General features: G+C 35.6%; 1 pseudogene; it reads left to right on the top strand.

The window, feature by feature from the left end:
* The first annotated feature begins 22,535 nt into the window (after positions 1–22,535).
* On the top strand, positions 22,536–23,335 carry LOC132513697 (adaptin ear-binding coat-associated protein 1-like; annotated as a pseudogene).
* The last annotated feature ends 295 nt before the right edge of the window (positions 23,336–23,630 follow it).

The raw sequence follows: 23,630 nt of genomic DNA, 5'->3' as shown, positions 1-23,630 counted from the left end.
TGTGACCACAAACTGACAATTTACAGAGTTGTTTACCATTGAATGATCAGTGTAATAATTCAATTTAGTCCTTAAGCTGATTGAAAAAAACTGGACTATACTCAATTTCTTTTTCCTGATTGCCCTATAACATAATCAAACAAGTAGTTATGTATAATCAAGTAATAAAAAGGTTGTCAGTAATGTTCCGTGAGAGCACATTTCTACTGTAAACAAACTCTACTATCACTTGCTATGCAAGTGCCAAAAAAAAAAGAAAAAAACCCCTACAATATGTGCTTCCATTTAACTAATATGATAATATATTTAAGATGGTGGTTTCCAATATTTTTAATTTTGTGCAAATATGCTTCATATAACTGCTACCTCTTTCATGCCTGGTAGCTGAATCTCCTGCTGAGCCCTTTTGTATTTGCTGATCAAATATCACCTCCCATTTTGTTGTGTAACTCCTGTTGTCTTTCTTTTGTACTGTAGGATGAAACACCTAAACACTCTTCAGCTACTTGAATTTTCTCATAATCATTATAAATCTTTGGGCTCTATTCTAAAACTTGAAAGAATTTCCTTTTAAAATCCAATAGAAAATCTGTCAGAATATCTTATTAGACTGTCCCCCACCAAAAAAAAATTATACATCAAGAAAGATAAGACTACATCAAGAAAAAAATAAACATAAGTTGATTGCCCCATTTTACTCAAATTCCAAGAAGGTTGCATCCTGGAGTTTGCAAACAAAAGAGTTGTGATTACACATGAGCCTCAACTACATTTTTATTTTCCCACTTTTTAAAAGGTAACAAAAATACGTTAATAAAAGTTTCCAGTCATATGTATAGAAAATAATGTAAAACTAGTGGCTACACGTATAATAAATGTGTAACTAGTATATTAAACAAGCATGCTTTGTTGGGTGTAATAAGAAACAATATAATCCCACTGCTTCATTAACATTTATTCAAAGGGAGAAAGTTATTTCTTTATTATGAATAAAAATTTGGAAAATACCAAGACATTTCTCATTCAAAGTCCTCCAGTCACTTTTAGTGACAAAATCAATCATATATTGTCCTTTAGAGAGTGAAAAATATGAAATGGGAGAAAATGAGGAAGAATTCTTCCTTGAATTAGAATATCAGTATGAACTTATGGTTTCTTAAAAACCTATTTCTTTGTAGTGTATTTTAGAAGATCCTAGAAGCATCCCTAGCACCCAGATCTGGGTTTCTAAATACCATTCTTCATAAAAGGAAATGAAGCTCCTTTGAAAAATAACCAATCCCAGCCCTGGAATAGGCAAAGCAAAAGATAAACCTATATAAGAACATATTGTTGTGTTATAAAGCAAGGAAGCATTCAAGGAATGATGGGGGCATGTCAAAAAGGGGCTGGCATTGGCCACATCTGGAACTGCATCTGGAGAAATTTGAGCAAGATAAGATATTGTAACATGTTAAATAAAAGAGAATCTGTGAGTCCATAATAATATTCAAAAAGAGGGAGTGAAGGAAAGCTTTTATTTACAGATTAATGACTGCTACTAAGTATAGAAGGAATTAGAAAGTCACCACTTTATATCTACAAATATAATAATTGATTCAGGTGGGGATCACCAATGAATGTAAGGTTACTGGGAAATAAGACATATACATAGTTTCAAAGTATAACTCTGAAGATTAACTATTAATTTACAAAGGTGAAAATGTACCTTTAAAATGGACACATCTAGGATTGCCCACTTTAGATGCATATTAAACATTTTGAGGAATTGCCCTAGTTAGGAGTTTACTGAGTCCACAGGTAAAGGAATTTTCCAGTTTAATAAATAATAACTTTCCAAAAGAAAGCAATATCGCCTATAGTTCCCATTTATGGTTTTAAATTATAGACAAAAGCAGGGGGAATACTAAGCACAAAATTTAGGGTAGTGGCTCTTCTAGGGGAAAGATGGATGTTGTGATGTGGAGGGCATACTGGTAGCTTTAAAGGCACTGGAAGTATTTAACCCTTAAACTGAGTAGTGTATAAATGGGTTTTCATTTATTATTTTTTAACTGTACACATACATTATATATATTGTATTGGATGTAAAGGGTGGGCAAATACATTGCAGACAAACTCACAAAAATGTAACAGGTAATAATTTCATCCTCTTTTTAAGCATACATGAAAATTTACAAAAATTTGACATTTTATTATCTATATTTATTGTATATATTTATCTTCATAACATTTGATTTTTAAAAACAATGAGAACATGTATAAACATGTATTTTGTATGTAATTTGAAAATTATAGTACCAAAACATTCAGAATATATTTTGATAATTTAATTCAAATCAAAATGTAGGAATGTATTAAATGTCTCTGAAAAATATAGCATGTAAATTTCCTTCTAGGGTATAGAAAAGCAAATAAAAAAACAATCAAAATAAGCCTTAATAGGGACTTCCCTGGTGGTCCAGTGGTTAAGATGTCATCTTAGAATGCAGGGGGTCTGGGTTTGAATTTTAGTAGGGGAGCTAAGATCCCACAAGCCTCATGACCGAAAAACCAAAAACATAAAACAGAAGCAATATTGTAACAAATTCAATAAAGACTTTAAAAATGGTCCATATAAAAAACAAAACCTTTAAAAAATAAAGCCTTAATAAATTCCCCCAAATCAAATTAAACTTATATAATTTACTGTCTCAGGTGATACAATAAAAGTAGATATTAATAATAATTTAAACAATAAAATATGTAACTATTTAGAACAAATCATCACACAACTATTAAAAATAAGGATGAGTAAAAGAGAATATCAAAGCATAATGAACACAGCACTTATAAAATAACAACCAATGAAAGTTAAACCTATTAAAATGTAGGTAATATTGCCCAAACTTCATTTAAAAAAAACTCACAATCTTAAAAACTTTCATAATTAAATAAAAGTTAATGGATTAAAAAAAATGAATTAGGGAGACCTTCAAGATGGTGGAGGATAAGACTGGAGATCACCTTCCTCCACACAAATACATCAAAAATATATCTACATGTGGAACAACTCCTAAAGAACACCTAATGAATGCTGGCAGAAGAACTCAGACTTCCCATAAGGCAAGAAAATCCCCCCATACCTGGGTAGGGCAAAAGGAAAAAAAAAAACAGAGACAAAAGAATAGGGAAGGGACCTGCACTTCTGGGAGGGAGCTGTGAAGGAGGAAAAGTTTGCACACACTAGGAAGCCCCCTCACTGGAGGGGATGGGGATGGAAGCTTTGGAGCCACAGAGGAGAGCACAGCAACAGGGGTGCAGAGGGCAAAGCAGAGAGATTCCCACACAGAGAATGGGTGCCAACCAGCACTCACCAGCCTGAGATGTTGTCTGCTCAGCTGCTGGGGTGGGTGGGGGCTGGGAGCTGAGTCTCCAGTTTCGGAGGTCAGACCCCAGGGAGAGGACTGGGGTTGGCTGCGTGAAGACAGCCTGAAAGGGGCTAGTGTGCCACTGCTAGCCAGGAGGGAGTCCAGGAAAATGTCTGAACCTTCCAGAGAGGGAAGACACCATTGTTTCGATGTGAGCGAGGAGAGGGGTTTCCTGCTCCGTTTGCCCACAGACGACAGCCAATAAATGACATGATATTATACACAGAGAATCCTAAAGACTCTACCAGAAAACTACTAGAGTTAATCAATGAATTTGGTAAAGTTGCAGGATACAAAATTAATGCACAGAAATCTCTGGCATTCCTATACATTAATGATGAAATATCTGAAAGAGAAATTAAGGAAACACTTCCATTTACGATTACAACAAAAAGAATAAAGTACCTAGGAATAAAGCTACCTAAGGAGACAAAAGACCTGTATGCAGAAAATTATAAGACGCTGATGAAAGAAATTAAAGATGATACAAACAGATGGAGAGATATACTATGTTCTTGATTTGGAAGAATCAATATTGTGAAAATGACTCTACTACCCAAAGCAATCTACAGATTCCATGCAATCCCTATCAAACTACCACTGACATTTTTCACAGAACTAGAACAAAAAATTTCACAATTCGTATGGAAACACAAAAGAACATGAATAGCTAAAGCAATCTTGAGAACGAAAAATGGAGCTGGAGGAATCAAGCTCCCTGACTTCAGACTATACTACAAAACTACAGTAATCGGGCTTCCCTGGTGGCGCAGTGGTTGAGAGACCGCCTGCCAATGCAGGGGACACGGGTGCGTGCCCCGGTCCTGGAAGATCCCACATGCCGCGGTGCAGCTGGGCCCATTAGCCATGGCCGCTGAGCCTGCACGTCCGGAGTCTGTGCTCAGCAATGGGAGAGGCCACAGTAGTGAGAGGCCCGTGTACCGCAAAAAAAAGAAAAAAAAAAAAACTACAGTAATCAAGACAGTATGGTACTGGCACAAAAACAGAAATATAGATCAATGGTACAGGATAGAAAGCCCAGAGATAAACCCACACACATATGGTCACCTTATCTCTGATAAAGGAGGCAAGAATATACAGTGGAGAAAGACAGCCTCTTCAATAAGTGGTGCTGGGAAAACTGGACAGGTACATGTAAAAGTATAAAACTAGAACACTCCCTAACACCATACACAAAAATAAACTCAAAATGGATTAAAAACCTAAATGTAAGGCCAGACACTATAAAACTCTTAAGGGAAAACAGGCAGAACATTCTTTGACATAAATCACAGCAAGATCCTTTTTGACCCACCTCCTAGAGAAATGGAGATGAAAACAAAAATAAACATATGGGACCTAATGAAACTTAAAAGCTTTTGCACAGCAAAGGAAACCATAAACAAGACCAAAAGACAACCCACAGAGTTGGAGAAAATATTTGCAAATGAAGCAACTGACAAAGGATTAATCTCCAAGATTTACAAGCAGCTCATGCATCTCAATAACAAAAAAGCAAACAACCCAATCCAAAAATGAGCAGAAGACCTAAATAGACATTTCTCCAAAGAAGATATACAGACTGCCAACAAACACATGAAAGAATGCTCAACATCACTAATCATCAGAGAAATGCAAAACAAAACTACAATGCGATATCATCTCATACCAGTCAAAATGGCCATCATCAAAAAATCTAGAAACAATAAATGCTGGAGAGGGTGCGGAGAAAAGGGAACCCTCTTGCACTGTTGGTGGGAATGTAAATTGATACAGCCACTGTGGAGAACAGTATGGAGGTTCCTTAAAAACTACAAATAGAACTACCATATGACCCAGCAACCCCACTACTGGGCATATACCCTGAGAAAACCATAATTCAAAAAGAGTCATGTACCAAAATGTTCACTGCAGCTCTATTTACAATAGCCAGGAGGTGGAAACAACCTAAGTGTCCATCATTGGATGAATGGATAAAGAAGATGTGGCACATATATACAATGGAATATTACTCAGCCATAAAAAGAAACGAAATTGAGCTATTTGTAATGAGGTGGATAGACCTAGAGTCTGTCATACAGAGTGAAGTAAGTCAGAAAGAGAGAGACAAATACTGTATGCTAACACATATATATGGAATTTAAGGAAAAAATGTCATGAAGAACCTAGGGGTAAAACAAGAATAAAGACACAGACCTACTAGAGAATGGACTTGAGGATATGGGGAGGGGTAGGGTAAGCTGTGACAAAGCGAGAGAGAGGCATGGACATATATACACTACCAAACTTAAGGTAGATAGCTAGTGGGAAGCAGCCGCATAGCACACGGAGATCAGCTGGGTGCTTTGTGACTGCCTGCAGGGGTGCGATAGGGAGGGGGGGGAGGGAGGGAGACACAAGAGGGAAGAGATATGAGAACATATGTATATATATAACTGATTCATTTTGTTGTAAAGCAGAAGCTAACACACCATTGTAAAGCAATTATACTCCAATAAAGATGTTAAAAAAAATAAATCTAGAAACAATAAATGCTGGAGAGAGTGTGGAGAAAAAGGAACACTCTTGCACTGTTTGTAGGAATGTAAATTGATACAGCCACTATGGAGAACAGTATGGAGGTTCCTTAGAAAACTAAAAATAGAACTACCATATGACCCAGCAATCCCACTACTAGGCATATACCCAGAGAAAACCATAATTCAAAAAGAGTCATGTACCAAAATGTTCATTGCAGCTGTATGTACAATAGCCAGGACATGGAAGCAACCTAAGTGTCCATCATCAGATGAATGGATAAAGAAGAGGTTGCATATATATACAATGGAATATTACTCAGCCATAAAAGGAAACGAAATTGAGATATTTGTAGTGAGGTGGATAGACCTAGAGTCTGTCATACAGAGTGAAGTAAGCCAGAAAGAGAAAAACAAATACCGTACTAATACATATATATGGAAACTAAGAAAAAAAAAAAAGAAAGGTCATGAAGAACCCAGAGGTAAGACAGGAATAAAGACACAGACCTACTAGAACATGGACTTGAGGATATGGGGATAGGGAAGGGTAAGCTGTGACAAAGTGAGAGAGTGACATGGGCATATATACACTTCCAAACGTAAAATAGATAGCTACTGGGAAGCAGCCGCATAGCACAGGGAGATCAGCTCAGTAGTCTGTGACCACCCAGACGGGTGGGATAGGGAGGGTGTGAGGGAGTGAGACACAAGAAGGAAGAGATATTGGAACATATGTGTATGTATAACTGATTCACTATGTTATAAAGCAGAATTGTAAAGCAATTGTACTCCAATAAAGATGTTAAAAAAATTAACAAGAAATGAGAATTAAACCTATTAAAATGTAGGTAATATTGCCCAAACTTCATTTAAAAAAAACTCACAGTCTTAAAAACTTTCATAATTAAATAAAAGTTAATGGATAAAAACAACATGAATTAGGGAGAGATCTTCAAGATGGCAGAGGATAAGACGTGGAGATCACCTTCCTCCACACAAATACATCAAAAAAATATCTACATGTGGAACAACTCCTAAAGAACACCTAATGAATGCTGGCAGAAGAACTCAGACTTCCCATAAGGCAAGAAAATCCCCCCATACCTGGCTAGGGCAAAAGGAAAAAGAAAAAACAGAGACAAAAGAATAGGGAAGGGACCTGCACTTCTGGGAAGGAGCTGTGAAGGAGGTAAAGTTTGCACACACTAGGAAGCCCCCTCACTGGAGGGGATGGGGACGGAAGCTTTGGAGCCACAGAGGAGAGCACAGCAACAGGGGTGCAGAGGGCAAAGCAGAGAGATTCCCACACAGAGAATGGGTGCCAACCAGCACTCACCAGCCTGAGATGTTGTCTGCTCAGCTGCTGGGGTGGGTGGGGGCTGGGAGCTGAGTCTCCAGTTTCGGAGGTCAGACCCCAGGGAGAGGACTGGGGTTGGCTGCGTGAAGACAGCCTGAAAGGGGCTAGTGTGCCACTGCTAGCCAGGAGGGAGTCCAGGAAAATGTCTGGACCTTCCAGAGAGGGAAGACACCATTGTTTCGATGTGAGCGAGGAGAGGGGTTTCCTGCTCCGTTTGCCCACAGACGGCAGCCACTGAATGACATGCTATTATACACAGAGAATCCTAAAGACTCTACCAGAAAACTACTAGAGCTAATCAATGAATTTGGTAAAGTTGCAGGATACAAAATTAATGCACAGAAATCTCTTGCATTCCTATACATTAATGATGAAAAATCTGAAAGGGAAATTAAGGAAACACTTCCGTTTAGGACTGCAACAAAAAGAATAAAGTACCTAGGAATAAAGCTACCTAAGGAGACAAAAGACCTGTATGCAGAAAACTATGACACTGATGAAAGTAATTAAAGATGGTACAAAGAGATGGAGAGATATACCATGTTCTTGAATTGGAAGAATCAACATTGTGCAATGTGAAAATGACTCTACTACCCAAAGCAATCTACAGATTCAATGCAATGCTTGTCAAACTACCACTGACATTTTTCACAGAACTAGAACAAAAAATTTCACAATTTGTATGGAAACACAAAAGACCCCAAATAGCCAAAGCGATTTGAGAAAGAAAAACAGAGCTGGAGGAATCAGGCTCCATGACTTCAGATTATACTACAAAGCTATAGTAATCACAACAGTATGATACTGGCACAAAAACAGAAATACAGATCAATGGAACAGTATAGAAAGCCCAGAGATAAATCTACACACATATGGTCACCTTATCTTTGATAAAGGAGGCAAGAATATACAATGGAGAAAAGACAGCCTCTTCAATAAGTGGTGCTGGGAAAACTGGACAGCAACATGTAAAAGAATGAAATTAGAACACTTAACACCATACACAAAACTAAACTCAAAATGTATTAAAGATCTAAAGGTAAGGCCAGGCACTATAAAACTCTTAGAGGAAAATATGGGCAGAACACTTTATGACATAAATCACAGCAAGATCCATTTTGACCCACCTCCTAGAGAAATGGAAATAAAAACAAAAATAGGCAAGTGGGACCTAATGAAACTTAAAAGCTTTTGCACAGCAAACGAAAACATAAACAAGACCAAAAGACAACCCTCAGAATGGGAGAAAATATTTGCAAACGAAGCAGCTGACAAAGGATTAATCTCCAAAATATACAAGCAGCACATGCAACTCAATATCAAAAAAGCAAACAATCCAATCCAAAATGGACAGAAGACGTAAATAGACATTTCTCCAAATAAGATATACAGATTGCCGACAAACACATGAAAGGATGCTCAACATCACCAATCATTAGAGAAATGCAAATCAAAACCACAAAGAAGTATCACCTCACATCAGTCTGAATGGCCATCATCAAAAAATCTGCAAATAGTAAATGCTGGAGAGGGTGTGGAGAAAAGGGAACCCTCTTGCACTGTTGGTGGGAATATAAATTGATATAGCCACTAAGGAGAACAGTATGGAGGTTCCTTTAAAAACTAAAAGTAGAACTACCAAATGACCCAGCAATCCCGCTACTGGGCATATACCCTGAGAAAATCATAATTCAAAAAGTGACATGTACCACAATGTTCATTGCAGCTCTATTTACAATAGCCAGGACATGGAAGCAACCTAAGTGTCCATTGACAGATGAATGGATAAAGAAGACGTGGCAAATATTTGCAATGGAATATTACTCAGCCATAAAAAGAAACAAAACTGACTTATTTGTAGTGAGGTGGATGGACCTAGAGTCTGTCATATAGAGTGAAGTGGGTCAGAAAGGGAAAAATGAATACCATATGCTAACACATATATATGGAATCTAAAAAAAGATGGTTCTGATGAACCTAGGGGCAGGACAGGAGTAAAAACAGAGACAAAGAGAATGAACTTGAGGACACGGGGGTGGGGAGGGTAAGCTCGGATGAAGGGAGAGAATAGTATTGACATATATAGACTACCAAATATAAAATAGATAGCTAGTGGGAAGCAGCTGCATTGCACAGGGAGATCAGCTCGGTGCTTTGTGACCACCTAAAGGGGTGGGATAGGGAGGGTGGGAGGGAGGGAGACACAAGAGGGAAGAGATATGGGTGCATATGTATATGTATAACTGATTCACTTTGTTATACAGCAGAAACTAACACAACATTGTAAAGCCATTATACTCCAATAAAGATGCAAAAAAATAAAAATAAATAAGAAAAGGTGAAAAAAGAGGTGTAGAAATGGAAGTTCAGCAAAGTATGCTCTTCATATAATTGAAGTCCCTGGTAAAGAAAAGTAAAAACAATGGAATAAACTAGTAAGATCTAATATTTAAAAGTATATTTCTAGAAATTTATGAAGTAATCAACCTAAGTTTGAGTTTACTGGTTCTTTTTCTCCTGAAGTCGCTCTCCTTGGCTTAAAGGTCGCTACCCCTTAGCTGTGTCTTCACATGGCCTTTCTCTGTGCAGACACATCACCACTTATAAGAACACCAGACATATTAGATTAACCACCACCTCCACCAAATTTAACATTAATTACCTCCTTAAATGCCTTATCTCCAAACACATTCAAATTGGTAGTTAGGACCTCAGCATATACATTTTTTTCTGGTGGACACAATGCATTAAGTTACAGACATTTTAGTTATTTCAAGTGGCTTAATTTAATTTCAGTTTAACAGTAAGAAATTCAGTAATTTCAACTTCTCCCATCTCTCATAGCTGTGTAACTAGGATTTCACAGGGAGCTATTGCCCATGAGGGTAAGTGTTTGATCACCTCTGTGACCAATACCCTTAATTTAGTGTCCATTTGGTAATGACCTGTACTGGCTCTACTTTTATTATTACTTCTTTGTGGTAAAAGAGATATACAAACATAGAAAAAATTTTTAAAATGCAACATGACACTAAATGAAAAGACTCATCCTTCTTTCCTGCTCCATGCTCTATCATAATTCTTTTAACTTCTTCTATTTCTAGTTATTTTTATATACTAAAGGGACTGTTTTCTATATATAGTAGTGTGTATACATTAATCCCAATCTCCTAATTTATCATTTCCCCCCATGTTTCCCCTTTGGCAACCATAAGTTTTATTTTGAGATCTGTGAATCTGTTTCTGTTTTGTAAATAGGTTCATTTGTATCATTTTTGTTGGATTCCACATATAAGTGATATAATCTGTTATTTGTGTTTCTCTGTCTGACTTACTTCACTTAGTAATAGGTAACTAATAAGGACCTACTATATAGCACAGGGAACTCTACTCAATATTCTGTAACAACCTATGTGGGAAAAGGATTTGAGAAAAAATGGACATATATATATGTGTATGATGGATTCACTTTGCTCTACACCTGAAACTACACAACACTGTAAGTCAGCTATACTCCAATAAAAATTAAAAAACAAAACAAAACATGAATTATCATCTAACCAAGAAAATACAAAAGAGAACAATGAAATATTCCAAAGAAAATCAAGGGGAATGATATAGTAAAGCTAAAGGCAGAAATAAATTTCTCAGACAAAGTAAAATCCATAGAATTGAAATTTTAATTTAATCCAAGAACTAGTTCTTGGGGACAAAAAGAAAAAATAATTCTGCTTAATCTGAAATGTGTAATTTGAAAAATTATGAAAGCAAATTAAAGAAAATTATAAGTAGTAAAGAAAACATAATAAGAGATGTAGATTATTTAATTAGTAATAATAAGATAAGGCTATGTACAATTTAATAATTTTAAACCTCAGAGTAGTAGATAATTTTCAAAATTAATTAATAAAATAGAAAGACCTGAATGAACAAATGACCATAGGAGAAACTATTAAGTTTCTTTCCAAGCTCTTCTATCAGTTTACTAGCTATTAAACAACAAATTAAACTATCAATTTCTTCATATATCTGGCAACACTAGATATAATAAATATGTTTCATATATTTTGTCAAACTAAGGAAACAATTGCCTCTAATTTTTATTTGATATTCTCTTTTGCCAGTGTGATTAATTATCTTTGTGTATTTATATTACCATTTTGACTTTCTTTTCTTGTGAACTGCATGCCCATGCACATTAAAATAACTGCATTTTTCTTATTAATTTGTAATAGCTTTTTGTGTACTAAAGACATAAAACTTTTGGTTTCTTCCTCCCCAAAATTTGTCATTTTTTTTCCACTTTAATTGATATTTTGCCACACATTTTCCTTTTTATTTAGTCAAACTTATAAATATTTTTCTTTATGGTTTCTGGAGTGTGTTATGCTTAAAAATGTTTTTTTCACTTCAAGACTATAGACATATTGACTCACCTTTTAATCTAGTATTTCTAATGTAAGTATTTTATCTATCTAGAATTATACTTTATGTAAAATATGATGTTAGATATTTTTTCCCAGATGACTAATTTTCCCAGTAGCATTTAACTATTGAGCTCTTTTCATGGTCCTGATTTGAAATTGCTACTTTTATCATGTACTAAATTCCCATATATGTTTGTATTAACTTCTGGACTCTCTCTTCTTTTCTATTACATAGCTATTCTTTTGCCACTATCAAACTTTCAATTTCTTCAGCTTTATAAAATAGTGCCAGTCTATAATATATTTGTAATTCTCCTTGGTATTTTCACATATTTATTATTACAAATGGACAATATCATTTTGTAAAAATTTAAAAAAACATTTTTTAAAGTTAGTGGTGTTTTCACTGGGATTCTGTTGGATTTACAGAGTAATTTTCATAAAACTGACATTTTCTCAATCTTACTATCTAAGAACAAGTCATATCTTTCCATTAAGATTATAAACTTTAAAAAGACCACCAAAATGGCAAATAATGGTGAGATAATATAAAGACCAAGAGAATATATCCTAGTATCACTATTACTTTTTAAAACTTTTCTTTCAAACCAACATATTAAACATAGAATAGAAAAAAGTGGTATAACTTCTGAAAAGAAAGGAAGAGACAAAAAACACGAATATATTTACATATGATATAGACCTAGAAAATCTAAGAGGTTCAACCACTAAATTCTCAGAATTGGAAGTTTAGGAAGAGCAGAATAGATAATAAATATAAAAAAGTCAGTGTCTTTTGTTTATGGAAGCAATAACTCATTAGAAGAAATGAAAGGGAGAAAAGAATCCACTTAGGATTGCAACAAAATATCATAAGAAACCAAAGAATATCACTGCAAAAATTTTGTAGAACTCCTGCAGAGAGTCTGTAGACTCCCTGCGTTCAAATTGTGGCACTGATACTTAGTAGGGCTGTGACATGGCCATATTAATTAAGTCTAGGACTCCCTTTTCCTCATCTATCAGTATAAGATAAGGATAATCATAGTGCCTAACTCATAGGGTTATTGTGAAGACTATACATAAAGTACCTCAAAAATGCCTGGTACATAGTAAGCACTCAATACATGTAGGCTTGTGCAAAGTTACAAACTTTACTGAAGGAATATTGAAAGAAATAAGGAGAGAGATTTGAGCGTGTCTTGTCACATTTGACATATTGAATATTTTCTGTCTATCCTTTCAGATTCACTCTTCACTCTGCTCTGTACCCTAGGAGACTGGAGGCTGACCTAAACAGACATCAATAGACTTCTTTCTGTTCCCTCTGGTGTCCAATAGAATTTGGCTAATGGAAGACCCCAGAAAGAGATCAGAGGGAGAAAGGAGAATGAGGTAGGTTAGGGTGTTAATTTCCCTTACTCCCTCTCTCCAGAGCCACTGGGCTGTGGCTGTGTTAATTTATAACAGGTTACAGTTCCTGTCAGACAGCCCTTTCCACAGTCCCCTGTCTTGGAATTCCTATAACTTGCATATTCAGGCCTAGGGTGCTAATGGAGTCCACTATTACTAGCCCTGGGTTTCTGTGAGAATTATTATGGTTTTCTTACATTTTGGCCACACCTGATAAAATAGTCCCTTTATTAAACTTCCTTAGAATTATATTAATTTAAGGGTGCCATCTGTTTTCTACTGAGACCTGTCTAATCCACTTGATATTAAAATGTATTATAAAACCACAAGAATTATTTCAAAATGGATTATTCCTAGATTCTTCCTTATAATTTACTAAATTTTATAAAGTCTCTACAACCAACAACATTTTCCTTTTATAAGTGTAAAAATTACATAGAAAATGGATTATTAACAAAAAATGTAAAATATCAGCTGATATTTATTAAAACATAAAGAAAATAATGAAGAAAAAAATTCAGTGTAGGTGTTGTGAGTGAATATTTAGAATGGTCCTTCAATGTGACATTAACGTTCTGAAGAGTTACTTGGCAATGACTTATGGAAATCAAGATAAGCATACTTTTAACACAGTAAAACTGCTTTTGAAACTCTATTCCAGAGAAATAATTTAAATAAAAGATGGACATATAAATCATTATGACTTAGCTATACATTTCAGCTAGGGCTAGAAATAGTCTAGATGGTCACTGTGCTAGATATAATAGCAGATTATTATGTGTTAATGGAGTAGTGCATTTCTGATTACTGTCAGAAATGATGCATTTAAGAACTGAGTAGAAATATGTAAAGGACTTTACACATTGATGCAAGTTAAAAAAGAAAGTGGAACTTAGAGTAATATATGCATATAGAGAGCAAGAATATAAAATATGGGGCCTTTCCTGGTGGTGCAGTGATTAAGAATCTGCCTGCCACTGCAGGAGACACAGGTTCAAGCCCTTTTCTGGGAAGATCCCACATGCTGTGGAGCAACTAAGCCCGTGAGTCACAACTACTGAGCCAATGTGCCACAACTAGTGAAGCCCATGTGCCTAGACCCTGTGCTCTGCAGTAAGAGAAGCCACTGCAGTGAGAAGCCCGTGCACTGCAACGAAGAGTAGGCCTCACTCACCGCAACTAGAGAAAGCCTGCGTGCAGCAACGAAGACCCAATGCAGCCAAAACAAAGTTATAATAAATAAAAAATCTTAAAAAATGAATATAAAGTATAAATAGCAGAGTACACATAACCAAAAGTCAATTGTTACATCAGAAGAAAATTATGGAACAGTATCCCTTATAAATATTGAAGCAAAATTTTCAAATACTAGCTAACTGAATTCAACAGTACATTAAAAAGATTATTCACTATGACCAATGGGACTTATGCCAAGAATGCAAGGGTGGTTCAACATAAGAAAATCAATCTAATACACTATACTAATAGAATAAAGGAAAAAAAAAACATAATCATCTCAATAGATGCAGAAAAGGCATTTGACAATATCCAACACCTTTTCATGAAAAAGCTAGGGATAGAAGTGGACTTTTTAACATGATAATGATAATGGGCATTTCTGAAAACCCCACAGCTAATATCATTTTCAATGGTGAAAGACTGAAAACTTTCCTGATAAGGCTGGATCAAGACAAGAATGCTCACTTTCACCTTTGCAATTTAACATTGTACCAGAAGTTCTATCCAGGGTAATTAGAAAATAAAAAGAAATAAAAGGCATTTAAATTACAAAGGAAGAAGTAAAACTATTTCAATTGGCAGGTGAAATTATCCTATATACAGAAAATCTCAAAGAATCCACAGAAAGGTACTAGAACTAGTAATGAATCAACAAAGTTGCAGGATACAAGATGAACACACAAAAACCAGTTGTTTCTAAATATATACAAAGATCAATTGAAAAAGGTAATTAAGAAAGTAATTCCATTTACAACAGCATCTAAAGTAATCAAATACTTAGTAAGTTTAACCAAGGAGGTGAAAGACATACAATGAAAACTACAAAACATTGCTGAAAGAAATTAAAAAAATAAACAAATGGAAAGACCTCCCATTTTTATGGATAGGATAGGAAAGCTTAATATTGTTAAAATGTCAACAATACCTAAAGTGATCAACTACAGATTCAATGCAATCCCTGTCAAAATCCTAACAGCCTTTCTGAGAAATGGAAAAGATAATACTTAAATTTATATAGAGTTACAAGGAGCTTCAAATAGCCAAAATAATAATGATAAAGAAGAATAAAGTCAGAAGATTCATACCTCCTAATTCCCAAACTTACTACAGAGTTATAGTAATCAAAACAGTGTGCTACTGGCATAAGGATTGACATATAGACCAATGGAATAGAATTGAGAACCCAGAAATAAATCCATAAGTCTATGGTCAGTTGATTTTTGACTAGGGCTCCAAGTCCATTTAATGAGAAAAGAACAATCTCATCAACAAATAGTGCTGAGATAACTAGATTTCCACATGCAAGAGAATGAAGTTGGACTTTTACCTCATATGATATACAAAAGTCAACTCAAATGGATCAGTCACCTAAATACAGGAGCTGAAACCACAACAATTTTAGAAGAAAACAGAGTTAAATCTTCATTACCTTGAACATGGTAATGGATTCTTAGCTATGACAACGAAAGAATGAGTAGCAAAAGAAAAAAAAATAAATTTTACATTATCAGAATTAAAAACTTTGTACACCAAAAGACATTATCAAGAAAGCAGAAAGACAGTCTATAGAATGAGAGAAAATATTTGCAAATCATATTACTGATAAGGGTTTAATATGTAGAAAATATTTTAAAACTGTTAAAACTCAACAACAGAAAGACAATACAGTTTAGAAAAATAGGCACAAAACTTGAATAGGCATTTATCCAGTGAAGATATACAAATGGCTGATAAGTACATGCAAAGATGCTCAACATTCTTAGCTATCAGAAAAATTTGAATCACAGTGAGATACTACTTCATTTCTTCACACTTACTAGGATGGCAAAAGAAAAAGAAAGGAAGAAAGAAAGAAGGAAAGAAAGAAAGGGAAGAGAGGGAGAGATTAAGAAAAGGAGAAAAATAGAAAGAAAGAAAGAGAAAGAAAGAAAGAAAGAAAGAAAGAAAGAAAGAAAGAAAGAAAGAAAGAAAGAAAGAAAGAAAGAAGAGAAAGGAAGAAAGAAAGAAAGAAAGGAGAGAGAGAAAAAGAAAAATAAATGTTGATGAGGATGTGAAGAAACTGGAATCCTTGGACATTACTGGTGAGGATGTAGAATGATGCAGCCACTGTGGAAAACACTTTGGTACTTTCTCAAAAAGCTTAACATAAAATGATCATACAACTCAGCAATTCCACTCCTAGGTGTATATCCATAACAGCTGAAACCAGAGATTTGAGCAGAAACTTGTACATCAGTGTTCACTGCAGCATTATTCACAATGACCAAAAGGTGGAAACATTCCTAGTAACCATCAAAGATGAATGAATAAACAAAATGTGGTATATGCATCCAATATAATATTATACAGCCATGAAAAGTAATTAAGTTTTGATACATGCTACAACATGGATAAATCTTGAAAACATTATGCTTAAAGAAATAAGCCAGACACAGAAAGACAAATGTTGTGTACTTCCACATATATAAAATATCCAGAATAGGCAAATTCATTAGAGACAGAAAGTAGATTAAAGATTATCAGGGACTGGGAGGAGGAAGGGATGAGCAGTTATTGATTAATGATTTCAGAGTGTTTGTAAAGAGATAGTGGTGATGGTTGCACAACATTTTGAATATAATTCATGCACTAAATTGTACATTTAAAAATGATTAAAATTGAATATTTTATATTATATATTTTATCAAAAATAGTCAATTTACAAATTAAGGAGTGATTTTTAATTGCTATTGCTATTTAAATATTGCTAATTATTTTATTTTTAAATTAATAAACTATTTTTGAGCAGTTTTAGGTTTACAAAAAAATTCAGCAAAAGGTCCAGAGGGTTCTCATATACCCCTCAACCTCCCCAGTTTCCAATATTTATTAACATGTTGCATTAGCATAGTGCATTTCTTACAATTGGTGAGCCAATACTGACACAACTATTATTAACTAAAACCTATAGTTTACATTAGGGCTCACATCTCTGTGTTGTATATTTTATGAGTTTTGACAAATGTATAATGACATTTATCCATCATTATAGTATCATACAGAATAGTTTCACTGCCCTATACAACCCCTGTGCTCCACCTATTCATCCTTCCCTCCCTCCCCTAGAACCCCTGGAGAGCACTGATCTTTTTACTATCTCCATAGTTTTGCCTTTCCCAGATTGTCAGGCATATGAATGGACCACCATGGAAATGAATCTTCTAGGCCCAGTCAAGTCTTTACATGACTGCAGACACAGTGACATCTTGACTACAACCTCATGAGAGACCTTGAGCCGAAAGGACCCAGTTAAGGCACTTCCTGAGTCCTGACTCACATAAACTATATGTGTTATTATTTTAAGCTGCTAAATTTTAATGTTATTGTGGTGTAAATTTTTGGTGGAATTTGTTATGCAGCTGTAAATTACTACACCTTGATCCATAGCCTTAGTGTACTTTTAGCTTTGTTCCTGTCTTTCCTTACACTTGTCCTATTCTACTATTTGAGTCTATAGACTGTCCTGTCTAGAAAATTGAGATTCTTAATATCTTGGATTTTAGTTGATTCCTATTCATTTGTAGTCACTAAGTCCTAGCACTAATCATTCACGCTCCTCTCAAACTCTGAGTCAATATAGAACAAAGCAAGGAAGTAGAACAGAGTGGTTTTTTTTTTCTACTAGTGAGTAGGCTTTTCCACTCTGGTGTCTTTTATGGCTTGGATGAAATCTTCAGCCTTCTCTCTCTAACTCTTGTCGTGTTTACATGAGTCAAATCCTTAGGAATTGGTATCTATCTTAGTTAGTGAACTGGAAGAGAGCTAGAATTCTGGCTTGAACCCAATTTGCTTTGCTGGGTCCCAACACCCTAAACCTGGGTTTGAATCCCAGCTCTCCCACCCATTGGTATATGATCTAAATAAGTGATTTAATTTCACTGAACTGGTTTTTCAAGTTTGAAATATGGATATGTCTTAACTTATAGAGTTGTGAGGTGAAAATATCATGTATGTTAAGTTCTTAGCACAATGTATGGTCTACAAAGGGCACTCACCCTTCTCCTTCTTTGCAGTGTACCTCCCTAGAGAATGAATATTTCTTTGTGCCATTCAAATCTATAATATACCTACCTGTTTGACTCTAAATTTAGCACTGCCAAAAAACCTGAAGCTAATGACCCTTCCTGCAGACTAAACCTTGAATACTAATAGCAATCTTTTAAAGTCTGAATTCAGCACTCCCCTTTGAATGTTATGATCTTAAATGAATAGTGTACCCTCTATGAAAGATAGTTACCCAAATTCTAGTCTCCTCCACCTTTGTCACCGACCATCCCTGGAGTTCCCAAAATGTGGTCAATTTTTTCTGTGTTGTCACAGCCTGAGGATTTAATGAGTGTGAATTTTAAAAAGAAACATTATTTTTCTGCTGTTATTACACAGGTGGTTTTGTCTGACCAGAATCCTTTCCTTCAGGAAATAGCCCATTCTCCACTCCACATAATTCTGATAGGACTGTCACTAACAGAACTCTGCTCCCCTGACCATAGGATAAGTATGTGACCCAAGGTAGACTTATCAGACTTTCCTTCTTGAGAATTTGGTTTTTGATTGGTGATACATAAAAACTAAGACAATATATCCATACGATAAATCTCTTTTTCTTTCTTGATGTAGTCAGAGTTACTTTTTAAAGCTTTCATAATTTATTTTTGAAAGTCTGCTAGTTGATGTACCTATGAAAAGCATTAACAATTGTAAAAACCTTGGAAAATGTTGATTAGTAAAACTAAAATATTGAAAATCACATATTTTCCCACTATTTTAAGAAGATCTATTGTTAACATTTTGTGCTGCAGTGTGTACTGCTTTATTTCACTTAATATTATGTCATAAGGATTTTCTATGACATTTCTCTTCAAAAATATGATATTAAAGGTTGCTTATTTTCCATCATATGGATATCTCATAATTCACTTAGTTTTCTCATGATCATTGAATATTAGGTTGTTTCCAGTTTTTTGTTATTATAAACAATGCTGCAATGCAATCTCCACATGTAAAGTTTCGTTTTCATTGTGAATTACCTTTTTGTAGAGTGATGATTGAGTGCAACCCCATCTATAACTCCTATATTTTTAGTTGCTTTCCATCTACAAGTGGTCATGTAACCCCCTGCTGAACAGTGAAATGAAGTAGAAAATGCTGGGTGAGACTTTTATGAAAGATTTTTTGAAGAGTCAGAGCTTTGCTGGCATAAACCTTCTTTCCCAAAGCAAACGATGATGAGGATGATGGAAGTGTGAAGGTCTTCCTTCTGCTACTTTCACTGTGCTGCAAGTACTCTCACGATGTTATCTTCTGCATGAATTCCTCCAGCTACCTTCTTCTCACTCCTTGAATAAGTCATAGGCTATCCAGTTTTCTTCCAAAAGACCCTGACCTCACCTCTATGTTATAGTCAATGATTCTACTAGCTACATCTTACCTTCCTGCTACCCACAACAGGGGTCGCCTACTTTGCATTCTCAATGTCCTGATTCTGGCCTGCACCATAAAGGAAGGAAAGATTAAAATGTGAAAAGAATCAGTGTAACTTAGTGGTTCACAGCATACTCTATGGGGCAGGATGGGTTTTTATCTTTAGCTCTGTCATCGGCAATTTTCTTAATCTCTCTGTTCCTCAGTTTCCTCATCTGAAAAATGGGGAAAATAAATAGTCACCTCACAGTGTGGTTATGAGGATTAAACAAATGAATATTAGTAAAGCACAGATATTAAGTGCTACATAAATGTTTGTGAAATCTCATATCTCATTCTCTTGATCTACCACACTCATGTAAAAAATTAAGTAATAAATAATAACAATTTTAATAAGCAATAACACCACTGTGTTAAGGTCTAGTGTTTTCCATTAACTACTTGAAATATCTTGTATTCATTCATTAACAAACATTTATTGGTTCATGTTTGCTAGGTGTAAGAAAGGGAAAATACATAAAACAATGATAAGTAGTATTTAGCTTTAATAGCTTCTGCCCAGATACTTAGAAGAATATCAGACTTTAATAGTAAGACTCATATTCATTAAGATCACAAATCTTCTCAGTGAACATATATACCTGGCTTTTTAAATAATTACTAAAATTACCTAACTACAAAACAAAACAAAAAGTTTCTCATCAGTGATGAATAGCACTTAAAATATTTATATGCTACAATTATTTGACCTGTGGAATAGAGCAAATATGGACAGTTTAAAATTGTCTCCTATGTTTAAAATGGTCTTTGTTCATGCTGAGGAACTACATATTTAAAATAATCAATGTACTTTCAGAAGTTCAAAGATAAATATTCAAATAAAGAGACCAAGAATAAAACTATAAGCATGTCACCAGCTGTATGTTCTTTGTGAAGCTTCTCAGACTTAAACAAAATATTAAAAAACTTCCCCAAATCACAATTTTAAGATAACGCAGTTTGGAATAATATGAGCCCAATTGATCTCTCTCCTCTTTCACTTCAAACACAGAGTCACAAGATAACTGCATCCTGAAATCACCTTTCATCAAACTGACACATTTAATGGATCACATGTTCTGAGTCTAAAACACTTATATTTTCTTTGGGATTTGGAAAACAAATGTACATGTAACTAGATACACTTACCTTTCATTTTCAGGGCATAACGGGTCAATTGCAAACATTTCTTGCAGGAAGAAATTGATAAGTTCACAAACCTTTTAAGGCTACCTTTAAAAAAATTATTCCCCCTCTTTTCCACATTTATTTTGTTGGCTTTGTTTCTGCTTCTCACTTGCTTGCAGATTTTCTAAGTACCAAAATAACATGTGAAACTTCACTGGTTAACTGAAAATCTGTAAAGCCACAAAACTGAAGAAATGTCCCTTGACAATAATAAATCCTTAAAAATTCAGCAATACCACATGCTTTTCCCATTCACCTTGCTGATAGAAAAGAATATTTAAGAAAGACTTCATAGACTGTGAAAGCTTTAACACGTTAATCGCATTCCATACATATAGAATTCCAGTAATAGTCAACTGTTTCCAGGCACATTTTCTTTCTTTCCTTCTTTTTTTTTAAAAAAAGTTAGTTCTTTTTTATTTAGTTTTTTTATTATTTATTTTTATTTATTTATTTTTGGCTGTGTTGGGTCTTCATTGCTGTGCACAGGCTTCCTCTTGTTGTGGCAAGCAGGGGCTACTCTTCCTTGTGGTGCACATGTTTCTCATGGCAGTGGCTTCTCTTGTTGCAGAGCATGGGCTCTAGGCACATGGACTTCAGTAGTTGTGGCACAAGGGCTCAGTAGTTGTGGCTCATGGGCTCTAGAGTGCAGGCTCAGTAGTTGTGGTGCATGGGCTTAGTTGCTCTGTGGCATGTGGGAGTTTCCTGGACCAGGGATTGAACCCGTGTCCCCTGCATTGGCAGGTGGATTCTTAAGCACTGCACCACCAGGGAAGTCCTCAGGCACACTTTCTAAAATCACAACAAAAACCCCTTGGAAAAGTTTATTTAGTGTCTTACGCTTTTTATTCTAAAAAAGATGATAACTAGTAAAAACAAACAAAAAACATCACTGTCCAAATGACATTTCATATAAGCCCTTAATGTATATCTCCTCTTCAAAATAGAGACAGTATAATTACAATAAAAATGGAATCTTATTAATAAACTTCTGAAGAGTCCAAGTAACAATGAAAAGTTAAGGTTTAATAATAATAGGAATTAGCTGGTTTAAGCACTTTCTAGTACAAATGCATTTGGATTAGCAGCAAAGTATTTGACCTCTTCAAAAAATTCAATATTATCACTTTCAGAAATTTTTTAAAAAATTAAGCAGGTTTTTGTAAGAAGGAAGCTTATACCTTTCTTTCGTATTTACTTTTAAATTAATCTGTGGTAGATGAATAAACAGAAAGGACCCAATAATTTTATTTTCAGATGTCAGTCAGGAGAGAGTAAGAGTTTAGAGGTTCTAAAAACCAGCGGCCAAAACACAAGGTCATTTCCTCAGCAGGATTACTAAAAATGCCAATGATTCTCAGATTATCTCTGCATTAGTTGTATGCATTACATGTTCTAGACCAGTGGATCTCAAAGCTTAGGCCCTGGACCAGCAGCACAGGCATCATTTGGAAACTTAAAAATACAAATTCTCAGAGCCAAGATGGCGGCCGAGTTGGAGTACGAGTCTGTTCTGTGTGTGAAACCCAATGTCAGCATCTACCCGATTCTTCCCTGGGCCTCCAACCACAGTTGCAGGGCATCTGACTGGAAATTAGATCAATCTGATTGGACTGGTCGCCTCTGAATCACTTCAAAAGGGAAGATTGCTTATATCAAACTCGAGGATAAAGTTTCAGGGGAGCTCTTTGCTCAGGCACCAGTAGAAAAATATCCTGGTATTACTGTGGAGACAGTGACAGATTCCAGCTGCTACTTTGTAATCCGGATCCAGAATGGTACTGGGCATAGTGCTTTCATTGGCATTGGCTTCTCAGATCGGGGTGATGCCTTCGACTTTAATGTCTCATTGCAAGATCACTTCAAGTGGGTAAAGCAGGAATCTGAGATTTCCAAAGAATCTCAGGAAATGGATAATAGTCCCAAGTTGGATCTGGACTTCAAGGAAGGGCAGACCATCAAGTTGAGGGTGCTTCTAAGTCCAAGACTACAGGAGCTGGGGGCCTAAGCTTACTCCCACCCCCATCTGGAGGCAGAGTCACAATTCCTTCACCATCCTCCTCAGTTGCCATCAGCAATCATGTCAATCCACCACCCATACCAAAATCCAATCATGGAGGTAGTGATGCAGATATCCTTTTATATTTGGATTCTCCTGCTCTTGTAACGACACCAGCACCAGCTCCAGTTTCTACAAGCAATGACTTGTGGGGAGACTTTATCACTGCATCCAGCTCTGTTCAAAACCAGGCACCACAGCCATCCAACTGGGTCCAGTTCTGAAGAGCACTGGCAGGACGTTAAGGACAGACTTGAAGAATCAAAATGACCTTGACAGCACCAATCTGTGAGGGTAGCTCGGAACCCCTTCCCTCCCCAGAACCAAAATTATTGAGCAGTTGTTTTCATAGCTTCTCCATTGAGTTCAGGCTGGTTGTGTCACTCCCTGGTGTTGTTCCTTGCTGTACAGCCAAGAAAGTATTTCTTATCTCCTGTTCACTATCAGGGCAGGGGAATAGTGGGTCTTATGATACTTGTGACTGACTATGCAGGGCTCTAAAGGCCAGGGTCTCTTTGG

The sequence above is a fragment of the Lagenorhynchus albirostris genome, chromosome X (genome assembly GCF_949774975.1).
Source record: "Lagenorhynchus albirostris chromosome X, mLagAlb1.1, whole genome shotgun sequence".
Lineage (NCBI taxonomy): Eukaryota > Metazoa > Chordata > Mammalia > Artiodactyla > Delphinidae > Lagenorhynchus > Lagenorhynchus albirostris.
This window is presented reverse-complemented; position numbering and strand designations above follow the sequence as displayed.